This window comes from Rhinoderma darwinii, chromosome 9, assembly GCF_050947455.1.
Source record: "Rhinoderma darwinii isolate aRhiDar2 chromosome 9, aRhiDar2.hap1, whole genome shotgun sequence".
Classification (NCBI taxonomy): Eukaryota; Metazoa; Chordata; class Amphibia; order Anura; family Rhinodermatidae; genus Rhinoderma; species Rhinoderma darwinii.
In genome coordinates, this window is record NC_134695.1 from 17,982,057 (window position 1) to 18,003,145 (window position 21,089).

A 21,089-nucleotide genomic window follows, 5' to 3' on the forward strand; every position below is an offset into this window, starting at 1 on the left:
TGGACAGTACCATGCTCGGCGAACGGAAAATAAAATTTTAATGCAATAAAAAAAATAAGTTCATACTTTTCCTCCAGCGATTGACGTTTAATCCATGTCACCGCTGCAGCCAATCACAGGTTGTAGTGGCGGTCACGCACGTCAAAATGACGTCAGAAGGCTGGCCTCCAGGGATGACGCTTCATCCCACGTGACCACCTCTGCAGCCAATCACAGGCTGCAGCGGCCTCTGCAGCCAATCACAGGCTGCCGCGTCAGAAAGGAAGGTCGGACTGGAGGAAGAAGAGGTACTCGTCACCAAGACAACGACCGGGTACGTATGAAATGCTTTTTATTTAATTTTTAATCAGCCGCCTCTATTCTCTATCGGTGATTGATAGAGAGAAGGGGCTGCCGATTAGTGTAATATTTCTGTTATGTTTTTCTGCCCGCCCAGCCGTTGCTAGGCAACGGCTCCGTCGATTCCTTCCGTGTGCCTTCAGTTTGACGGTCCCATTGACTTGCATGGGCCTCACGGTCACGGAATCCCGGACCAAAGTAGGACATGCTCTAATTTGGATCGGAAAGCGGAGCAACGGTACCGTCAAAAAAACTGGAGTGTGCATGGCCCTATTGGAATGAATGGGTCAGTGTGCTAGCCGTCAGAAAAACGGCTAGCACCCTGAAGGAAAAAACTGAAGTGGGCATGGGGCCTTACCCTGCACAGTGATCCTGCATTGTTCACTATGTGCTGTCACATACACCCACATTAACGATACTGAAGTGTTTTGACAGTAAATAGACATCACATCCACCCAGGCCGGAATGTCTATTCACAATCCCGGCACATCGGTAACGTTTGTTTGTGACTTACAGTGCAGCAAGCGTAATCTCGCGATATCTCGCTGTAAATGACAGCACAGTGTGATCTCGATGTGCTGTGTGAGTAAGTCGCACACAAATGTTACCGAAGTGTCGGGATTGTGAATAGACCTCCTGTCCTGTTTGGATGTGATGTCTATTTACTGTCAGGACACTTCAGTAACGTTAATGTGGGTGTATGTGACAGCACATGTGAACAACGCAGGATCACTATGTGCTGAGTAAATGAATGGGGAGAAGTGTATGATGCTGATTGGTCAGCGTCATACACTTCCCTCCACAACGCCTACTTGGTCAAAAGTAAAAACACGCCCAGTTGTCTATTAACCCCTTAAGGACGCAGCTTTGTTTTGGCCTTAAGGCTCAGAGCCCATTTTTCAAATCTAACATATTTCACTTTATGTGGTAATAACGTCGGAATGCTTAAACCTATCCAAGCGATTCTGAGATTGTTTTCTCGTGACACATTGGGCTTTGTTAGTGGTAAAATTTGGACGATATATTCAGTGTTTATTGGTGATAAATTGCAAAATTTAGAGTGTATAAAAATAGCAGTTTTCAGAATTTAAATGCATCTGCTTGTAAAACAGATGGTTATACCACCCAAAATAGTTACTAGTTCACATTTCCCATATGTCTATTTTAGATTGGCATCGTTTTTTGAACATTTTTTTTTTTTATTTTTCTTGGACGTTACAAGGCTTAGAACATAAACAGCAATTTCTCATATTTTTAAGAAAAAATGCCTTTTTTTTAAGGTACCTATTCAGTTCCGAAGTGGCTTTGAGGGGCCTATGTATTAGAAACCCCATAAAACACCCCATTTTGAAAACTAGACCCCTCAAAGTATTCAAAACAGCATTTAGAAAGTTTATTTAACCCTTTAGGCATTTCACAGGAATTAAAGCAAAGTGGAGGTGACATTTGCAAATTAAATTTTTCTTGCTGAATTTCAATTGTATTAATTTTTTTTCTGTAACACAGAAGATGTTACCAGAGAAACGCTTCTAAAAACTGCAGAATCTGGACAATACATATTTAGTAGTGTCCCACATGTGTCTCTAGTGCACCCGTGGACTAAAACACAAGCCCCAGAAGCAAAGAAGCACCTAGTGGATTTTGAGGCCTCTTTTTTATTAGAATATATTTTAGGCAGCATGCCAGGTTTGAAAAGGTGTTGAAGTGCCAAAACAGGAGGAATCCCCCAAAAGTGACCCCATTTCGGAAACTGCACCCCTCAAGGAATTCATTTATGGTTGTTGTTATAATTTTGACCGCACAGTTTTTACATGGCACGTATTTGAATTGGGCTGTGAAATGAAAAAAATGACATTTTTTCCAATAAAATGTCATTTGTGATCAAAATTTCTTATTTTCATAGGGAACAAAATACCCCATTTTGTTGCCCAATTTGTCCTGAGTGCGGCAATAACCCATTTGTGGTGATAAATGGCCGTTTGGGCCCATGGGAGGGCTCAGAAGGAAAGGACCACCATTTGGCCTACTGGGGATTTTCTGTTGCGAAGTCATGTATGCAGAAGCCCCTGAGGTACCAGTACAGTTTAAACCCCCGAGAAGTGACCCCGTTTTAAAACTACACCCCTTAAGGCATTCATCTAGAGATGTAGTGAGCATTTTGACCGGAGACATACACCCCATAAACTGTAATGTGGGTTCTCACGGGTACGGCAATACCCTCCATGTGGCTGTTAACAGCTGCCTGGACACACAGCAGGGCCCAGAGGGGAAAGATGAGGGGGATAAGCTGTGCGGAGGGCATCAGGGTAAGTAAAACTGGCGTAGATTAAAAATCAAGGGATGTATGATAAATTTTAAAAGACTCTTTCATACAGAGCCTTAGTTTTTCGGGAAACGTGTCACATTGATATATTGTGTCCTCCCTTATCCCCCTTTTTATAGCAGACTTCTTCTTTTTGACTTTTTCCCTTCTTGCCAGTTTGGGGAACTTCTCCTGGAAAGTGTTGCCCTGGTACGATGCGTGTGGCCCCGCTTCCAGAAGTACTGGGAGCCCCCCCTTCCTGGTCCCTAAAAATTAGTTTCTTGATGGCCACCTTTTGAAATTCCAGGAAAGTTCCCGTCTGGCCTGTACATCGATGTAGCACGTACGCATTGTACAATGCCATCTGTATGATGTGCACTGCCAGCTTCTTATACCACACCGCATGGCGCTGTAGAACTTCAGGACTTGATCTGACAAGTCCACCCCTCCCATGTACCTATTGTAGCCCAGGATGCAGTCTAGTTTGGTGGTGTCTGTACTGGTACCTCGTACAGGTACATGGGTACTGGTGTGACATCTCTCTTGTCCTTGTACTAGACACACAATATGTTGCTACTAGATTGTGCCCTGCTTTCACTCCTTCTGAGTGTTTGCCCAAGCAGAGTCTTAGGGAGGCCTCTCAGATTTCTTAGTGGATTTTGAGGCCTCCCTTTTTATTAGGCGCCATGTCCGGTTTTAAGAGGTCTTGTGGTGCCAAAACAGTTGAAACCCCCCAAAAGTGACCCCATTTTGGAAACTAGACATCTTGAAGAATTCATTGCAGTTTTCATGGGGCGCATGCGACTTTTCGATCAGTATTTACTCTATTTTTAAGTGGCGTGGTGACTAAAAAAACCACAATTGTACTATTGTTTTTTCAGTCTATTTTTTTACAGCGTTCACCATGCACTATAAATGACATATTCACTTTATTCTGCGGGGCGATACGATTACGGCGATGCCATGTGTTTTATAGTTTTTTTTTTTTTTTTATGTCTTATGTCTTATATACTTTTTGTAAACAATCATTCACTTTTTGTGTTACCATATTCTAAGAGCCAGAGCTTTTTTATTTTCCCATCAATAAATCTGTGCGATGGCTTATTTTTTGCGTAACGAACTGTAGTTTCGATCAGAACCATTTTTAGGTACCTGCGACTTTTTGATCTCTTATTCCATTTTTTTGGGAGGTGAAGTGACCAAACAATTGTGATTCTGGTACGGTTTATTATTTTCTTTTACAGCGTTCACCGCGCGGGATAAATAACAAAATAATTTTGTAGTTCAGGCCGTTACGGACGCGGCGATACCAATTATGTATAGTTTTGTTCATATATTTTTATTAATAATAAAGGACTGATAAGGGAAAAAGGGGGATTTTTACTTTTATTACTTTTAAAACTTTTATTTTCTTTTACACATCATTTTTTTTATTTTTTACTTTATTACTTTGTCCCACTAGGGGACTTGAGGGCAGGAGGCCCTGATCGCTATTCTAATACACTGCACTACATGCGTAGTGCAGTGTATTAGAACTGTCAGCTACTCACTGACAGCAAGCACAGTGGGTCCTGACTTCGTCGATGGCGTGTCCGGTTGCCATAGTCACCATCGCCGGCCGCTATCGTGTAGCAGGCCGGAGATTGTAGCTTAACCCCTAAAAAGCCGCGTTCGGTATTGAACGCGGCTTTTAAGGGGTTAATCAGCGGGGACACAGCGATCGGTCCCCGCTGTAGGAGCTGCGGCAGCTGCTGTACGAGACAGCAGCTGTCACAGCTCCTGCATGTGTCGGGAGGACGGCCAAAATTGCCGTTACTCCCGCGACGTACTATTCTGTCGCGCTCGAACGTATTGGTTAGTGCAACGGTATAGTACGTCACTGAGCGCGAAGAGGTTAAACCCTTCAGGACTGAGCCTGTTTTGGCCTGGAGTAAAAAGCCAATTTTTGTTCAAATCTGACATGTTACCTTTATGTAGTAATAACTTCGGAATGCTTTTACCTATCCAAGTGTTTCAGATTGTTTTCTTGAGACATATTGTACTTTTGTTAGTAAAAAAAATTTGGTCGATAAATTGAATATTTGTGTGAAAAACACCAAAATTTAGAGACCATTTGCAAAAATTTGCATTTGTCGAAATTTAAATGTATCTGCTTGTAAGACAGACAGTAATACCACACAAAATAGTTACTATTTCATATATCCAATATGTCTACTTTGTTAGCAGCGTTTTTTGAACATTCTTTTATTTTTCCAGGAAGTTTACAAGGCTTAGAACTTTAGCAGCAATTTCTCATATTTTCAAGAAAATTTCAAAAGCCCATTTTTTTTTCCAGTGACCAGTTCAGTTACGAAGCGGCTTTGAGGGCCTTATATATTAGAAAGTCCCAATTTTGAAAACTGCACCCCTCAAAGTATCAAAAACAGCATTCAGAAAGTGTTTTTAACCCCATAGGCGTTTCCCAGGAATTAAAGCAAAGTAGAGGTGACAATTACAAATTTCATTTTATTTATCTTTTTTGCCCAAATTCATTTGTAACAGGTTTTTTTTTCTTTTTTCTGTAACACAGAAGGTTTTACACGAGAAATGCAACTCAATATATATTGCCCAGATTGTGCAGTTTTTCGAAATATCCCACATGTGGCCCTATTGTCTTAATGGACTGAAACATAGGCCTCAGAAGCAAAGGAGCACCTAGTTGGTTTTGGGGCCTCCTTTTTAAAAAAAATATATTTTAGGTATCCTGTCAGGTTTAAAGAGCTCTTGTGGTGCCAAATTGGTAAAAGAAAAAAAAAAACTCCACCCCTCAATGAATTTATCTAGGGGTATAGTTAGCATTTTGACCCCACAGATTTTTTGCTAAATGTATTTGAATTAGTCTGTGAAGATGAAAATCGACTTATTTTTCTGAAAAAATGTCGACATTTTTACAAGGAATAAAGGAGAAAAAAACACCCCAGCGTTTTGTAAATCCATTTCACCAGTTTACAGAAATACCCCATATGTGGTAATAAACGGCTGTTTAGACCCACAGCAGGGCTTAGAAGGGATGGAGTGCTATTTGGCTTTTGGAGCTAAAATTTAGCTGAAATTGTTCTTGGGTGTCCTGTCGCATTTACAAAGCCCCTGAGGAACCAAAACCATGTAAACACCCCATTTGGGAAACTGCACCAGTTAAAGAGGCTCTGTCACCACATTATAAATCGCCTTTATTGTACATGATGTGACCTTATATTTGCTTTATTCTAATGAGTTTCTCAATGGACAACTGGGCGTGTTTTACTATATGGCCAAGTGGGCATTGTGGAGGGGAGTGTGTGACGCTGACCAATCAGTGACCAATCAGCGTCATACACTTCTCTCCATTCATTTATACAGCACATAGCGATATAGCTATATCACTATGTGCAGCCACATAAACACACTATAACGCTACTCATGTGTCATGACAATGAATATACATTACCTCCAGCCAGGACGTGATGTGTATTCAGAATCCTGACACTTCGTTAATACAATCCCGACACTACAGCACAGCAAGCGTAATCTCGTTTGAAATGACCGTTTACAGCGTAATCTCGCGAGATTACGCTTCCTGTGCTGTAGTGTCGGGATTGTATTAATTAACCCTTTCTGGACTGATCCATTTTTTGCTTTTTTTTATGTTCGTTTTTCACTCCCTGCCTTCCAAGAGCCATAACTTTTTTTTTTTTTCTTTTTCTGTCAGAGTGATGTGAGGGCTTATTTCTTGCGGGAGGAATTGTAGTTTCTATTGACACCATTTAAAGTACTATATAATGTACTGGGAAACTGAAAGAAAATTATTTGGAGGCTGAGACTTGAAAAACCTGATTCCTCCATTGTTTTTTGTGTTTTGTTTTTACTGCTTTCACCGTGCAGTAAAAACGACAACTCAATTATTTTTTGCGACTCAATACAATTAGGCTGGGTTCACACAGAGTTTTTTGCAGGTGGAAAATCTGCCTCAAAATTCCGTTTGGAATTTTGAGGCAGATTTTGCTTTGCCTGCACACTGATTTTCACCTCGTTTTTTTTCGCCCGTGGCCATTGAGCGCTGCGGGCAAAAAACGCTGCGAAATATACTTTCTCTGCCTCCCATTGATGTCAATGGGAGGTCAGAGGCGTAAATGCCCGAAGATAGGACATGTCCCTTTTTCCCGCAAAACTGTTTTTCCACTCGCGGGAAAATAATTCCTCTGGCTTCCATTGAAATCAATGGGAGGCATTTTTGTCAGTTTTCCATTGAAACAGCGGCAGTCCCACGGACCTATGTAATTCAATGTGGCCGTTAACACAGCCGTTGTTTCAACGGACCGTGTGAAGTCTATGGGAAAATAGGACATGTCCTATCTTTTCACGCATCATGCACCCCCCCCCATAGATTCTCATCTATGGGGGATGCGAGACATTGTTATTGTTTATTATGTTTACTACCTTTTATAGAACTATATTGCTTGTAAAATGTAGAATGGTTTTATGCTCAAGTGACATTAAAAAAAAAAAAGACCTCTCATTGATTGGTAGAGAAAGCGAACATGCTGAGGGGAAAGAAATTGGGGGAGGGGGGTGCCAATATGAATTTTTGCCCCGGGTGCAGGAGAACCTAGCTACGACTCTGTACTCTTAGTGGTAAAATTTGGTCTATACATTTAGTGTTTATTCAATGTGTCACAAGAAAACAATCTCAGAATCTACTGTGTCTCCAAATGGTTATTAAAACGACAAAATGAAATAAATGCAAATAACGAAAAAAAAAAAGACATAAGTATATTTTATTGAAATAAAAAAACAACACATTCCTCGTTAACCATTTTATTAAGAATAAAAAAAAAACCGGCGTCATCGAAGTAGTCCTCTAATCTGAAGTAGTCCAACAACCGAACCTGTAAAAAAACACAAAAAAATAAATAGTAACATAAAAAAGCAAAGCAATTATTAGGTTGGATTCACACGAGCATGTTCGGTCTGTAAAGGACTGAACACAGTGCAGGGAGCCGGGCTCCTAGCATCATAGTTATGTACGATGCTAGGAGTCCCTGCCTCTCTGCAGGACAACTGTCCCGTACTGTAATCATGTTTTCAGTACGGGACAATAGTTCCACGGAGAGGCAGGGACTCCTAGCATCGTACATAACTATGATGCTAGAAACCCGGCTCCCTGCAGTGTGTTCGGTCTGGGACTTGCGGCCAAAATACGTTCCATCCTTTACGGACCGAACATGCTCGTGTGAATCCAGCCTTATACTTAACTTTTCTGGATCCTGCGCGGTTTACATAACTTCAAGAGTGATAGGGGACATCAGGACTAAAAATATATTCTCCACCATCTTGTGGCTATAGTTGGTATTGCAACGTTGTATGCTTGCACTTTCAGTTTTGTATTTGCAGAAAATGTCTGTCCGTTCTTTGGCTTCTCGTATTTTACCTTTTATTGGTTTCAGCTGTGACACGTTGTTCAGGTTGTAAACAGTCAAATGTAAAAAGAATACCATGTTGCAGCACCAGTTTTGGTCACAAGAGGGCAGAAAGGCGCTTTACAACTATTGAGTCAAAGAACTACATTTAACACCCGGCATACATTCGCAACGCACACGGACAGATTTACTCGTGTTTTTTACGCATGTAAATCTGTCACGCTCGTGTGAATGTAGCCTTAGATACAGGGCCCCAGCTGTAAGTATCCACAAAGAGGGACAACCGATGCAGTCTAGCGCGTAATTTTTTTTTCTTTTAAACCACACCTCTAATCCTCCCCATAGACACCCAGTTCAGCTCACACCGTATCATGCTCCCATAGTGCCTCCCACACAGTATAATATCAAATCTACTGCCCCATAGATGCACCCATACAGTATAAATCTTATACAGATGCCCCCATGCTTGATTGTTTTATTGTCCGCCATGCCGCATTTGCGGAGACCCTGAGGTACCAGTACAGTAGAAACCCATGAGAAGTGACTCCATTTTGGAAACTATACCCCTCAAGGCATTGATCTATGGGTGTAGTGAGCATTTTGATCCCACAGATGTTTCATAGATTTTATTAGAATTGGGCAGTGAAAATGAAAAATTAAATCTTTCTCAAAATGTCGTTTTTGCTCCCAATTTTTTATTTTCACAAGGGGTAATAGGAGAAAAAAGACCACACATGCTCAAACAAATTCTCCCATAATGCATAGCTGCCCCCATACAATATAATGCTCCCTTAGCTGCCCTTAACCCCTTAAGGACGCAGCCTAGTTTTGGCCTTAAAGAGGCTCTGTCACCACATTGTGCAACCCCTATCTGCTATTGCAGCAGATAGGCGCTGCAATGTAGATTACAGTAACGTTTTTATTTTTAAAAAACGAGCATTTTTGGCCAAGTTATGACCATTTTCGTATTTATGCAAATGAGGCTTACAAAAGTACAACTGGGCGTGTTGAAAAGTAAAAGTACAACTGGGCGTGTATTATGTGCGTACATCGGGGCGTGTTTACTACTTTTACTAGCTGGGCTTTCTGAAGAGAAGTATCATCCACTTCTCTTCAGAACGCCCAGCTTCTGGCAGTGCAGCACTGTGACGTCACTCACAGGTCCTGCATCGTGTCGGCACCAGAGGCTACAGATGATTCTGCAGCAGCATCGGCGTTTGCAGGTAAGTCGATGTAGCTACTTACCTGCAAACGCTGATGCTGCTGCAGAATCAACTGTAGCCTCTGGTGCCGACACGATGCAGGACCTGTGAGTGACGTCACAGATCTGCACTGCCAGAAGCTGGGCGTTCTGAAGAGAAGTGGATGATACTTCTCTTCAGAAAGCCCAGCTAGTAAAAGTAGTAAACACGCCCCGATGTACGCACATAATACACGCCCAGTTGTACTTTTACTTTTCAACACGCCCAGCTGTACTTTTGCAAGCCTCATTTGCATAAATACGAAAATGGTCATAACTTGGCCAAAAATGCTCGTTTTTTAAAAATAAAAACGTTACTGTAATCTACATTGCAGTGCCGATCTGCTGCAATAGCAGATAGGGGTTGCACAATCTGGTGACAGAGCCTCTTTAAGGCTCAGAGCCCATTTTTCAAATCTAACATATTTCACTTTATGTGGTAATAACGTCGGAATGCTTAAACCTATCCAAGCGATTCTGAGATTGTTTTCTCGTGACACATTGGGCTTCATGTTCGTCGTAAAATTTGGTCGATATATTCAGTGTTGATTGGTGAAAAATTGCAAAATGTAGAGAAAATTTTGAAAAAATAGCATTTTTTAGAATTTAAATGCATCTGCTTGTAAAACAGACGGTTATACCACCCAAAATAGTTACTAGTTCACATTTCCCATATGTCTACTTTAGATTGGCATCGTTTTTTGAATATTTTTTTTTTCTTGGACGTTACAAGGCTTAGAACATAAACAGTAATTTCTCATATTTTTAAGAAAATTTAAAAAGCTTTTTTTTTAAGGAACCTGTTCAGTTCTGAAGTGGCTTTGAGGGGCCTATGTATTAGAAACCCACATAAAACACCCCATTTTAAAAACTAGACCCCTCAAAGTATTTAAAACAGCATTTAGAAAGTTTTTTAACCCTTCAGGCATTTCACAGGAATTAAAGCAAAGTGGAGGTGAAATTTGCAAATTTCATTTTTCTTGCTGAATTTCAATATTATTCAATTTTTTTCTGTAACACAGAAGGTTTTACCAGAGAAATACTACTAAATATGTATTGTCCAGATTCTGCAGTTTTTAGAAATGTCCCACATGTGGCTCTACTGCGCTCGTGGAATAAAACACAAGCCCTAGAAGCAAAGAAGCACCTAGTGCATTTTGAGGCCTCTTTTTTATTAGAATATATTTTAGGCAGCATGCCAGGTTTGAAGAGGTGTTGAGGTATCAAAGCAATGGAAACCCACCAGAAGTGACCCCATTTTGGAAACTAGACCCCTCAAGGAATTCATTTATGGTTGTTAGCATTTTGACCACACCGTTTTTTCACAGCACCTATTTGAATTGGGCTGTGAAATTTAAAAAATGACATTTTTTCCAATAAGATGTCATTTTTTTTAAATCAAAATTTCTTATTTTCACAGGGAACAAAATACCCCATTTTGTTGCCCAATTTGTCCTTAGTGCGGCAATACCCCATTTGTGGTGATAAACTGATGTTTGGGCACACGGCAGGGCTTAGAAGGGAAGGACCACCATTTGGCCCACTGGAGCTTTTCTGGTGCCAAGTCATGTATGCAGAAGCCCCTGAGGTACCAGTACAGTTGAAACCCCCGAGAAGTGACCCCATTTTAAAAACTACACCCCTTAAGGCATTCATCTAGAGGTGTAGTGAGCATTTTGACCCCACAGTTATTGTGTAAAAGGTAATGCGCAGCAGATGGTGCAAAGTGAGATTTGCAATTTCCTATACATATATGCCATTTCAGTGTCCGATATATTGTGCCCAGCATGTGCCACCGGAGACATACACCCCATAAATTGTAATGTGGGTTCTCCCGGGTACGGCAATACCCTACATGTGGCTGTTATTTGCTGCTTGGGCACATGGCAGGGCTCAAAAGGGAAAGATGAGGGGGATAAGCTGTGCGGAGTGCATCAGGGTAAATTACAAATCAAGGGATGTATGGTAAATATTAAAACAATCTTTTATACAGAGCCCTGGTTTTTCGGGACACGTGTCACATTGGTATATTGTGTCCTTCCTTATCCCCCCTCTTATAGTAGACTCTGCACCTCTTTTGACTCTTTCCCTTTCCACCGGTTTGGGGAACTTCTCCTGGAAAGTGTTGCCCTGGTACGATGCGTGTGGCCTCGCTTCCAGAAGTACTGGGTGCCCCTCCTTCCTGGTCGCAAAAAATTAGGTTCTTTATAACCACCTCTTGAAATTCCAGGAAAGTTCCCCTCTGGCCTGCACATCGACGTAGCACGTACGCATTGTACAATGCCATCTGTATGATGTGCACGGCCGGCTTCTTATACCACACCCTCGATTTCCGCATAGCGCTGTAGGGCTTCAGGACTTGATCTGACAAGTCCACCCCTCCCATGTACCTATTGTAAAGAGAGAGAGCAAAAAACACACGGTGCCAACTTGTGCAGGTCAATATGTTAGGTGGGTGAAGCAAGGGGGCAATTACCATGCTCACCTAGGTAGGGTGTTTAAAGCGTAAGGTTAGATTCACATATGCTGCTGCCAGATCCGGATCGGTTCCCAGAAGGGACCGCTTGATTGACTGAGAAAGGAGGAGAAAAAAATGGATCGTCTGGAGGCGCTGCTGCGTGGCGAAATTTGTAGAAATGATGGTAAAGTCCAGATATAATAAAATCGTTTATTTCAATATGTGGCTACGCGTTTCAACGCTGAACGAGCGTCTTCCTCAGGCCATGTACACATTGTGCTTCTGACACTTTATATAACATAGTGAGTTCAAATTAACAGGAGTGAAAAACCGCCAAATCTGCCAAGGTCAGAGTGCGACCGTGACGTTACACCCGGTTTTTTCAACAAAAGAGCAGTTAAAACAGAAATGGAACATTAGAAAAATAAATACATTCTTTTGTTTACAAAACATAGACACTTGATGATAGGGATACAGTGGGATGGTGACATCTATGCGTGTATGCTTCCGTGTTGTGCAGTAGAATATCTGCTGCTGAAGAAATATCGCTGGCATCCTGGCCAGAGTGACCAAGCTACAGACCCCTGATAATGATAAGTATAGAAACGCGTAGGGTCGGGTTAAGCAAGGGATTTTAGTGTAGGGGACAGTGGCATCGTTGTGTACCTTAGCATCAGGAGATTTAGGTGCGGTTATCGCAAGCTCCGGTGTGTTTTAGGGTCTAAACCCCTGTTACACCAATGTTTAAACGCTGATTCCATAATTGTATCTCTATAGTATACCCAGTCATAGAGGGTTCACAAGTGAATCAGGACTTGGAGTATTTATTTGTTTAATACGTTTTTAATACACACGGTTGGGTTCTTCACAGTGGTGATTGTACCCCTGTTTTTAGAGAGTTATGAAATAAAAGTTATACATTTTACTCATATTTCACTTCAGTGAATATCCAGTGGGATGGTGCCAGAATTGTATAAATTACAAAAATAACCTAAAAGTAGTGGTCTTTAAAAACCGGGAGTGTGTGCTCATCTGCAATGCATTAAAACAGGTGCATTAAAACCAGTAAAACAAGCTCTGAATTGACATTTTTATATAAATGGTTAGTGAAACTTTCAATATTGTTAAGTTTAGCGTGAAGTAACTTTGTAATGAAAATAGTTGTGTTGCTAGGTTACACTGAACGCTGAGACGCGTCTCCGTGGCCGGGACAACCAAGGAAAGTCAAGACATCAGGGGGAACAAGACATGATGGGCCAAACGGACTGTAGGTAAGTTGATGAAGAAGTAAGAATACTTATGTGTATTTATTTGGCATATATAAGATAATGAATGGTAATGGGATAGTGACAAACTTTTTAGTTATTACATCAAATGGTTTACATCGATATTGATATAAGATAGTAGGTATGCCAGAAGGAGTATCCATTAGGGATAATTTTATTCTTCTTTTCGTTTTATTTTAATTTCACTGTTATGAACATGTTAGCAATGGCTTTTGTTGATCACGTTGCCTGAAATTGAGATATATTAATCTAATCTGGACTCAGATGTCATTAAGACCCCCTGGGTGTAGTGTTTGTAGTCTGAATATCCAATAATTTTCCCTCTGTTTGAGTTTATTGAACCTATTGGGAACATCTGGAGGGATGTCCTCAATTGGTGTAATGTTGATTTGGTTGAATTGGCAATTGTGTACCTGGGAGAAATGACGGGACACGCTGTGTTTTAGAAAGCCCGTGTTCACATTAAATCGATGTTTGTTCAATCTAGATCGCAGACATTGTGTGGTTCTCCCTATATATTGTAAATGGCAAGTACATTCCATTAGATAAATTACGTAGGAACTACTGCAATTGAGGAATGACTTAATAGTAAATAATTATTTTGTGACAGTGGATGTGTATGTATATTTCTTGTGAGTGATGCTGTTACAACATAGACATCGTGAGTGACCACATTTAAAGGAGCCATTTAATTTGGACAAAATTTGTTTGCGGCATTTTCGGTTTCCGAACCCTGCTAGGGGCTAGGATGTTTTTCAAAGTCAGAGACCGTCTGAATGTGATGCTTGGTTGAGCCTGTATCGCATCCTTCAGATAGGGGTCATTTTTTATAATATGCCAATGTTTGTGCAAGATGGCCCTGACTGCTTTGTTCCCTTGATTGAAAGTAGTGATAAAATTTGTATTGTATTTATTGGATTCTAATTTTTCCTTCGGGCAATTCAGAAGGGTCAGAAAAAACTGTAGCACCGATGAAAATTTTAAAAAAGAATGTAACATCCTGGAAAAAAGGTTCAAGGAGAAGAATTTCCCTTTAAACCTCATCAAAGGTGCACGTCGTAAAGCCTCAGAGTTGTCCCAAGACTTCTGTATAAATCCAACACATAAAAAATTAGAATCCAATAAATACAATACGAATTTTATCACTACTTTCAATCAAGGGAACAAAGCAGTCAGGGCCATCCTGCACAAACATTGGCATATTATAAAAAATGACCCCTATCTGAAGGATGCGATACCGGCTCAACCAAGCATCACATTCAGACGGTCTCTGACTTTGAAAAACATCCTAGCCCCTAGCAGGGTTCGGAAACCGAAAATGCGGCAAACAAATTTTGTCCAAATTAAATGGCTCCTTTAAATGTGGTCACTCACGATGTCTATGTTGTAACAGCATCACTCACAAGAAATATACATACACATCCACTGTCACAAAATAATTATTTACGATTAAGTCATTCCTCAATTGCAGTAGTTCCTACGTAATTTATCTAATGGAATGTACTTGCCATTTACAATATATAGGGAGAACCACACAATGTCTGCGATCTAGATTGAACAAACATCGATTTAATGTGAACACGGGCTTTCTAAAACACAGCGTGTCCCGTCATTTCTCCCAGGTACACAATTGCCAATTCAACCAAATCAACATTACACCAATTGAGGACATCCCTCCAGATGTTCCCAATAGGTTCAATAAACTCAAACAGAGGGAAAATTATTGGATATTCAGACTACAAACACTACACCCAGGGGGTCTTAATGACATCTGAGTCCAGATTAGATTAATATATCTCAATTTCAGGCAACGTGATCAACAAAAGCCATTGCTAACATGTTCATAACAGTGAAATTAAAATAAAACGAAAAGAAGAATAAAATTATCCCTAATGGATACTCCTTCTGGCATACCTACTATCTTATATCAATATCGATGTAAACCATTTGATGTAATAACTAAAAAGTTTGTCATTATCTTATATATGCCAAATAAATACACATAAGTATTCTTACTTCTTCATCAACTTACCTACAGTCCGTTTGGCCCATCATGTCTTGTTCCCCCTGATGTCTTGACTTTCCTTGGTTGTCCCGGCCACGGAGACGCGTCTCAGCGTTCAGTGTAACCTAGCAACACAACTATTTTCATTACAAAGTTACTTCACGCTAAACTTATCAACAATATTGAAAGTTTCACTAACCATTTATATAAAAATGTCAATTCAGAGCTTGTTTTACTGGTTTTAATGCACCTGTTTTAATGCATTGCAGATGAGAACACACTCCCGGTTTTTAAAGACCACTACTTTTTAGGTTATTTTTGTAATTTATACAATTCGGGCACCATCCCACTGTATCCCTATCATCAAGTGTCTATGTTTTGTAAACAAAAGAATGTATTTATTTTTATAATGTTTAATTTCTGTTTTAACTGCTCTTTTGTTGAAAAAACCGGGTGTGACGTCACGGTCGCACTCTGACCTCGGCAGATTTGGCGGTTTTTCACTCCTGTTAATTTGAACTCACTATGTTATATAAAGTGTCAGAAGCACAATGTGTACATGGCCTGAGGAAGACGCTCGTTCAGCGTTGAAACGCGTAGCCACATATTGAAATAAACGATTTTATTATATCTGGACTTTACCGTCATTTCTACAAATTTCGCCACGCAGCAGCGCCTCCAGACGATCCATTTTTTTCTCCTCCTTTCTCCATGTACCTATTGTAGTCCAGGATGCAATCTGGTTTGGGGGTCTCTGTACTGGTACCTCGTACAGGTACATGGGTACTGGTGTGGCCATGTATTGTCAATACAAGGACATCTCTCTTGTCCTTGTACTTGACACACAATATGTTGCTGCTAGAATGTGCCCTGCTCTCACCCCTTCTGAGTGTTTGCCCAAGCAGTGTTTTAGAGAGGCCTCTAAGATTTTTTTCTACCAGTGCCGCATGCCGCAGTCCTTCTGGAAGCGAGGCACTTGAAGAGTGGGACGCTGGTATAAAAATTATCCAGGTAGAGGTGGTAACCCTGGTCCAGCAGTGGGTGCACCAAATCCCACACAATTTTTGCGTTAATTCCCAGTAAGGGGGGGGCATTCTGGGGGCTGAATACTGCTGTCCTTCCCTTCATATATCCTGAATTTATATGTATACCCTGATGCACACTCGCACAGCTTATACAACTTCACGCCATACCTTGCCCTCTTACTTGGCAGGTACTGGCGGAATTGAAGCCTCCCTTTAAAATGTACCAGGGACTCATCAATGGAAATACACTTCTCGGGGGTGTATGCTTGGGCAAACCGGGCACTGATATGGTCTAATAAGGGTCTCTGTTTATATAAACGGTCAAAACTGGGGTCATCTCGGGGTGGGCACTGCTCATTATCGGCATAATGTAGGAAGCGAAGTATTGCCTCATAACGCATCGTGGACATGGCCATACGGTACATCAGGGAGTGGTATAAGATGTCCATGCTCCAGTAGGTCCTAATGGATGGCTTTTTCAGAAGCCCCATGTTCAAGAGCAGTCCCCAGAACTTGCCCAACTCTGCTGCGTCTACAGGAGTCCACCTCTGGGATTGGGCATAAAATGAGTTGGGGTTCTTGGTGATATACTGTTGGGCATATAAATTAGTCTGGGAGACCATTAGCTCTATAAAGTCATCAGTGAAGAAGTACTTGAAAAAGTCCATCTCACTGAACCCTGCCGTGTTAATTTTGATCCCTGGGCTGCCCGTGTACTCAGGGATTTGGGGTTCATAATGGTCTGGTGTGGGCGTCCAAATGGGGTCACTTCGCTCAGGGGTATCACTTGTTGTGGGGTCACTTCTCTCAGGGATTTCTACTAAGGTGGTGGTCCTGGGGCGTCTCCTAGGGGGTCCCTCCTCTTCATCGCTGGATGAGGAGGTAGACAAATAAAATAGTGTATCACCATCTGACGAGTCTGTGTCGGAGGCCAGAAATGCATACGCCTCTTCAGCAGTAAATGTCCGTTGGGACATGCTTGTTGTGCTAAGACAAAATTTATATACAGCAAAAAAATAAATCCCTAACTGGGAGCAATAGGATAGCACAAATGCGTGTTTTTGTTTTTAGAGAGCAAGTGGACTTCCCTGACACTAAACCTAACTAAATTTTATGTGGACTTCCCTAACGCTAAACCTAACTACGGCGACTATTCCCTGACACTAAACCTATCTAGATTATTCCGAGCTTCCCTGACGCTAAACCTAACTACGGTGATGGATCCCTAACGCTAAGCCTATCTACGGTGACCGATTCCTGACACTAAATTCCCTGGCACTATACCTAACTACGCTTTTTGACGATTCCCTGACGCTAACTAACCCTAATACTAAACTAACAAGTTAAATTGGCTAAACTAACTATTTTTTTTTGTTTCTTTTTTTTCTTTTTATATTTTTTTTTTGTTTTATGTTTTTTTATATAGAAAAAAAAATCCCCAGGGACCAAGAAATTTGGTCCTGAAGACTGAAAAGTGGTCAGTGATAGGAGATCACTGACCAAAAAACGTGGGTGGAACTCAAAGAGGAAGGGAACAGGAGTGGGTAGTGGATGGGGTGGTGGGAAGCAAAAAAAACGTTGTTTTAGAAACTCTTTTTCGCTTTTTTAACTTCTTTTCTCTTCTGACTCTCTGCTCACAACCGCTCTCAACGCCTCGCTAACTCCAACAGGGCGTTCAGGGCGGTTGCAGCAGGATGTGAGGTCAGAGAGAGGAAGTGAAGAGACCGATCGCTGCTATTGGCTAGTTACTCACTGACTAGCCAATAGCGGCGATCGGCGAGGCGGGACTATAGTAAATGGTCCCGGCCCATTATGCCGTGATAGCCTGCTGTCAGAAACAGCAGCTATCACAGCGCATTAATGCGCCGGGCGCGAGCACCGCTGTTCTAATTGCAGGACGTACTATTAGGTCATGGAGCGCGAACGATACAGCTGCCATGACCTAATAGTATGTCCAGGAGCGGGAAGGGGTTAAAGAGGCTCTGTCACCAGATTCTCAAATCCCTATCACCTATTGCATGTGATCGTCGCTGCAATGTAAATTACAGTAACGTGTTTTTTTGTTTTTTTTTTAAACGTTCATTTTTGGCCAAGTAATGAGCTATTTTATATATATGCAAATGAGCTTTGAAATGGACAACTGGGCGTTTTTTTTTTCGTTATGTCCAACTGGGCCTGTATTGTGTTTTTTTTTAACTGGACGTGTTTACGTGTATGATGCTGACCAGTCAGCGTCATACACTCCTCTCCATTCATTTACACAGCAGCGATGTGCAGCCACATAAACAGAGATTAACGTTAATCAAGTGTCCTGATAATGAATACACATGATCATCCAGCCTGGACGTCATGTGTATTCAGAATCCTGACACTTCTGACTCTTTTCTTTGAGATTTCCAGCAAGGGAAACAAAATCTCGTTTACCTCCGTAATCTCGCGAGATAACGCGTGGCTTGCTGGAATCTCACACTCGTTACTGTTATCTACATTGCAGCGCCGATCACATGCAATAGGAGATAGGGATTTGAGAATCTGGTGACAGAGCCTCTTTAATGACAGTGCCCTTGTAGATAGTGGCCGTGTCCATGTAGATAGTGCCCATGTACATAGCATGCCCTTCTTCCTTTCCTTATGTTTGTTTTATCCCTTTGTCCCTGCCTGTTCGGGTTCTCCCTTTTTATTTCTGTATTACCCCCCCCCCTTTTTTCTTATGTAATTATATTTTTGCTTTGAAAAAAGGTTAAATAAAGTATTTCCAAAAACAAAAAAAAATTACGCCCGTGTGCATGAGGCCTAAGTGATAATGAAGAGCATAAGTAAAAATTTTTTTTTTTATAAGTGATCACACGAGTGGGATAGTAAAGATGAGATGGGCACAACTCAGGTTGAATTAAAAAAACAATTAAAGTAATACAATTGAGATACTACTACTGAAAAAAAAAATCCCGCCACTTTCCGCACGACTTTTGTTTCGTTTTTTTTCAGCAGCGTGGGCATGATATTTTACTATTTCTCATTCACTTTTCTGTTACTGTAAAGCCAGGTTCCCACGGGATGGATACGCTGCGTAAAAAGCACACAACGTATCTGACTTGGTACCTGCAGGACATTCCGTCCGAGAAATCGCACCACATTGTGGTGCAAGTTTTTTGACAAAAATTCCCCTGCGTAATTAGGGAGCCCATACTTACCCACTCCCTCCTCTGACAACTGCTCCAGCCTCCCTGAATGAAGTTTCAAGCCATGTGACACTGCAGCCTCTGATTGGCTGCAGCGGTCACATGGGCTACGTCATCCCAGGAGGTCGGACTGCATGAAGGTGGGCATTCCGAGTAAGTATGTTTGTTTGTTTTTGTTTTTTTCCTGCTTTGTGCTTTTTTTGCGTAAACGTAGCAAATACGCAACACTGTGCTTTCTTTTGCGGGTTTTGCATCCCCATTGAATTCAATGGGAAAAACCCGCAATGGAAAATCAACTAAAACGCAGCATAAATTGACATGCTGCGATATTAAATTCCATACATAGTTCTGTGTCTATGTATGTATCTCTGCTATGGTATTACTATATCTAAATAAACTGACCATTTTTTGTATAAGTTCTGTATTCCTCCTATTGAATACTGATCAACAATATTGAAGGAAACACGGTCAATATCAACTATTTAATGAGTCCGAAAGAACGTTTAACACCCGGCATACATTGTTAAAGGGTTTTGTATTGCAGAACAATGGTGTCGCAGCATGTATTCTACTGTATGGTGACGGCTAGTGGGCATTATACTTGCGTGGGCTTCTATTGGGCATTATCCTGTGTGAGAGGCACTATGGGATCAGGATACATGGACATCGGTTGGCCCTCTTTGCAATACTTGAAAGTTGGGAGGGATGGAAGAGTTCGAAAGTGAAAATCAGCTTATTGGAGCAGCTCAAATACTTTGGCTCTGTAGGTTTGCACAGTTTTGGAATGCATTCACAGAGAGGATTCAAATAAGAGGAGAAGTAGTATCTGCATTTTATACTTTATCTCCCTTATGATCCACTCCAGGTCTTGGCTTAAAAAAAAATTGCTGTGTTTTAGGGGTTAATTGGACGGGATCAAAGCTTTTCAATAACAAACTACATCCCGCCAATGACATACATGTACATATTTTGGGTTAAGGGGTTAATACTACATTTCAGGCTGGTTCCCCAGGCAAAATCTGCTGTGTTTAGCAGATCTCCAATGTGCAAGGGATTGTCTTTGATTAGACAACCCCTGTAAGACAGACCCTATGCGACATAGCACCCGAAAACCAATCCAGCAAAATCTGGACTCCAAAGAACGCATAGCACTCCTTCCCTTCTGAACCCTCCCATGGGCCCAAACGGCAGTTTATCACCACAAATGAGGTATTGCCACACTCGGGACAAACTGGCCAACAAAATGGGATACTTTATGCTTTGTGAAAATAAGAAATTTTTAGCCAAAACTACGTATTGTAAAAAAAATGTCCTGGGTTTTTTTTTTTTTTCATTCACAGCAGAGCAGCCGTATCAAAACGGCAAATCGCAGCTCAAGGGCGCCCTGCAGCCGCCCAGGATACAGGGCGCCTATCAGCAGCGATCATCTGTTTTGATACGGCTGCCTTTCAGCACCCCCCCTTCCCTACATCATAGTTGTAGCCCTGTCTGCCCCCCCTTGCTATGCCCCTAGATAGACAGATGTGAGGTGGTGTGTGTTTTCATTTGTTTTCCCTCCGACAGCCTGCCAGGAGAGGGGGGGGGGGTGGGGATTGTGCCACGTGGGGGGCAGAGACGGGGGAACTACGGACGACTGTTTTACCACACTACAGGGCGCCCATGAGCTGCGATCAGCTGTTTTGATAGGGCTGTTCTGCAGTGCTCCCCTTCCTCTCAGGCTTTTCTATTCCCGCGGCACCTCTGTCCGCCCCCCCGTAACTTCTCCCTCTTGGCAGGCTGTCAGGGAGAGAAAACAGTACGCGAAAACAATTACATTACAT

At 41.6% G+C, this 21,089-nt stretch overlaps 1 protein-coding gene across 1 annotated transcript in view; it reads left to right on the forward strand.

Annotated features, from left to right (window-relative positions):
• LOC142660277 (uncharacterized) overlaps positions 1 to 21,089 on the forward strand; it is a 99,904-nt gene that overhangs the window by 24,577 nt on the left and 54,238 nt on the right. The window lies entirely within an intron of this gene.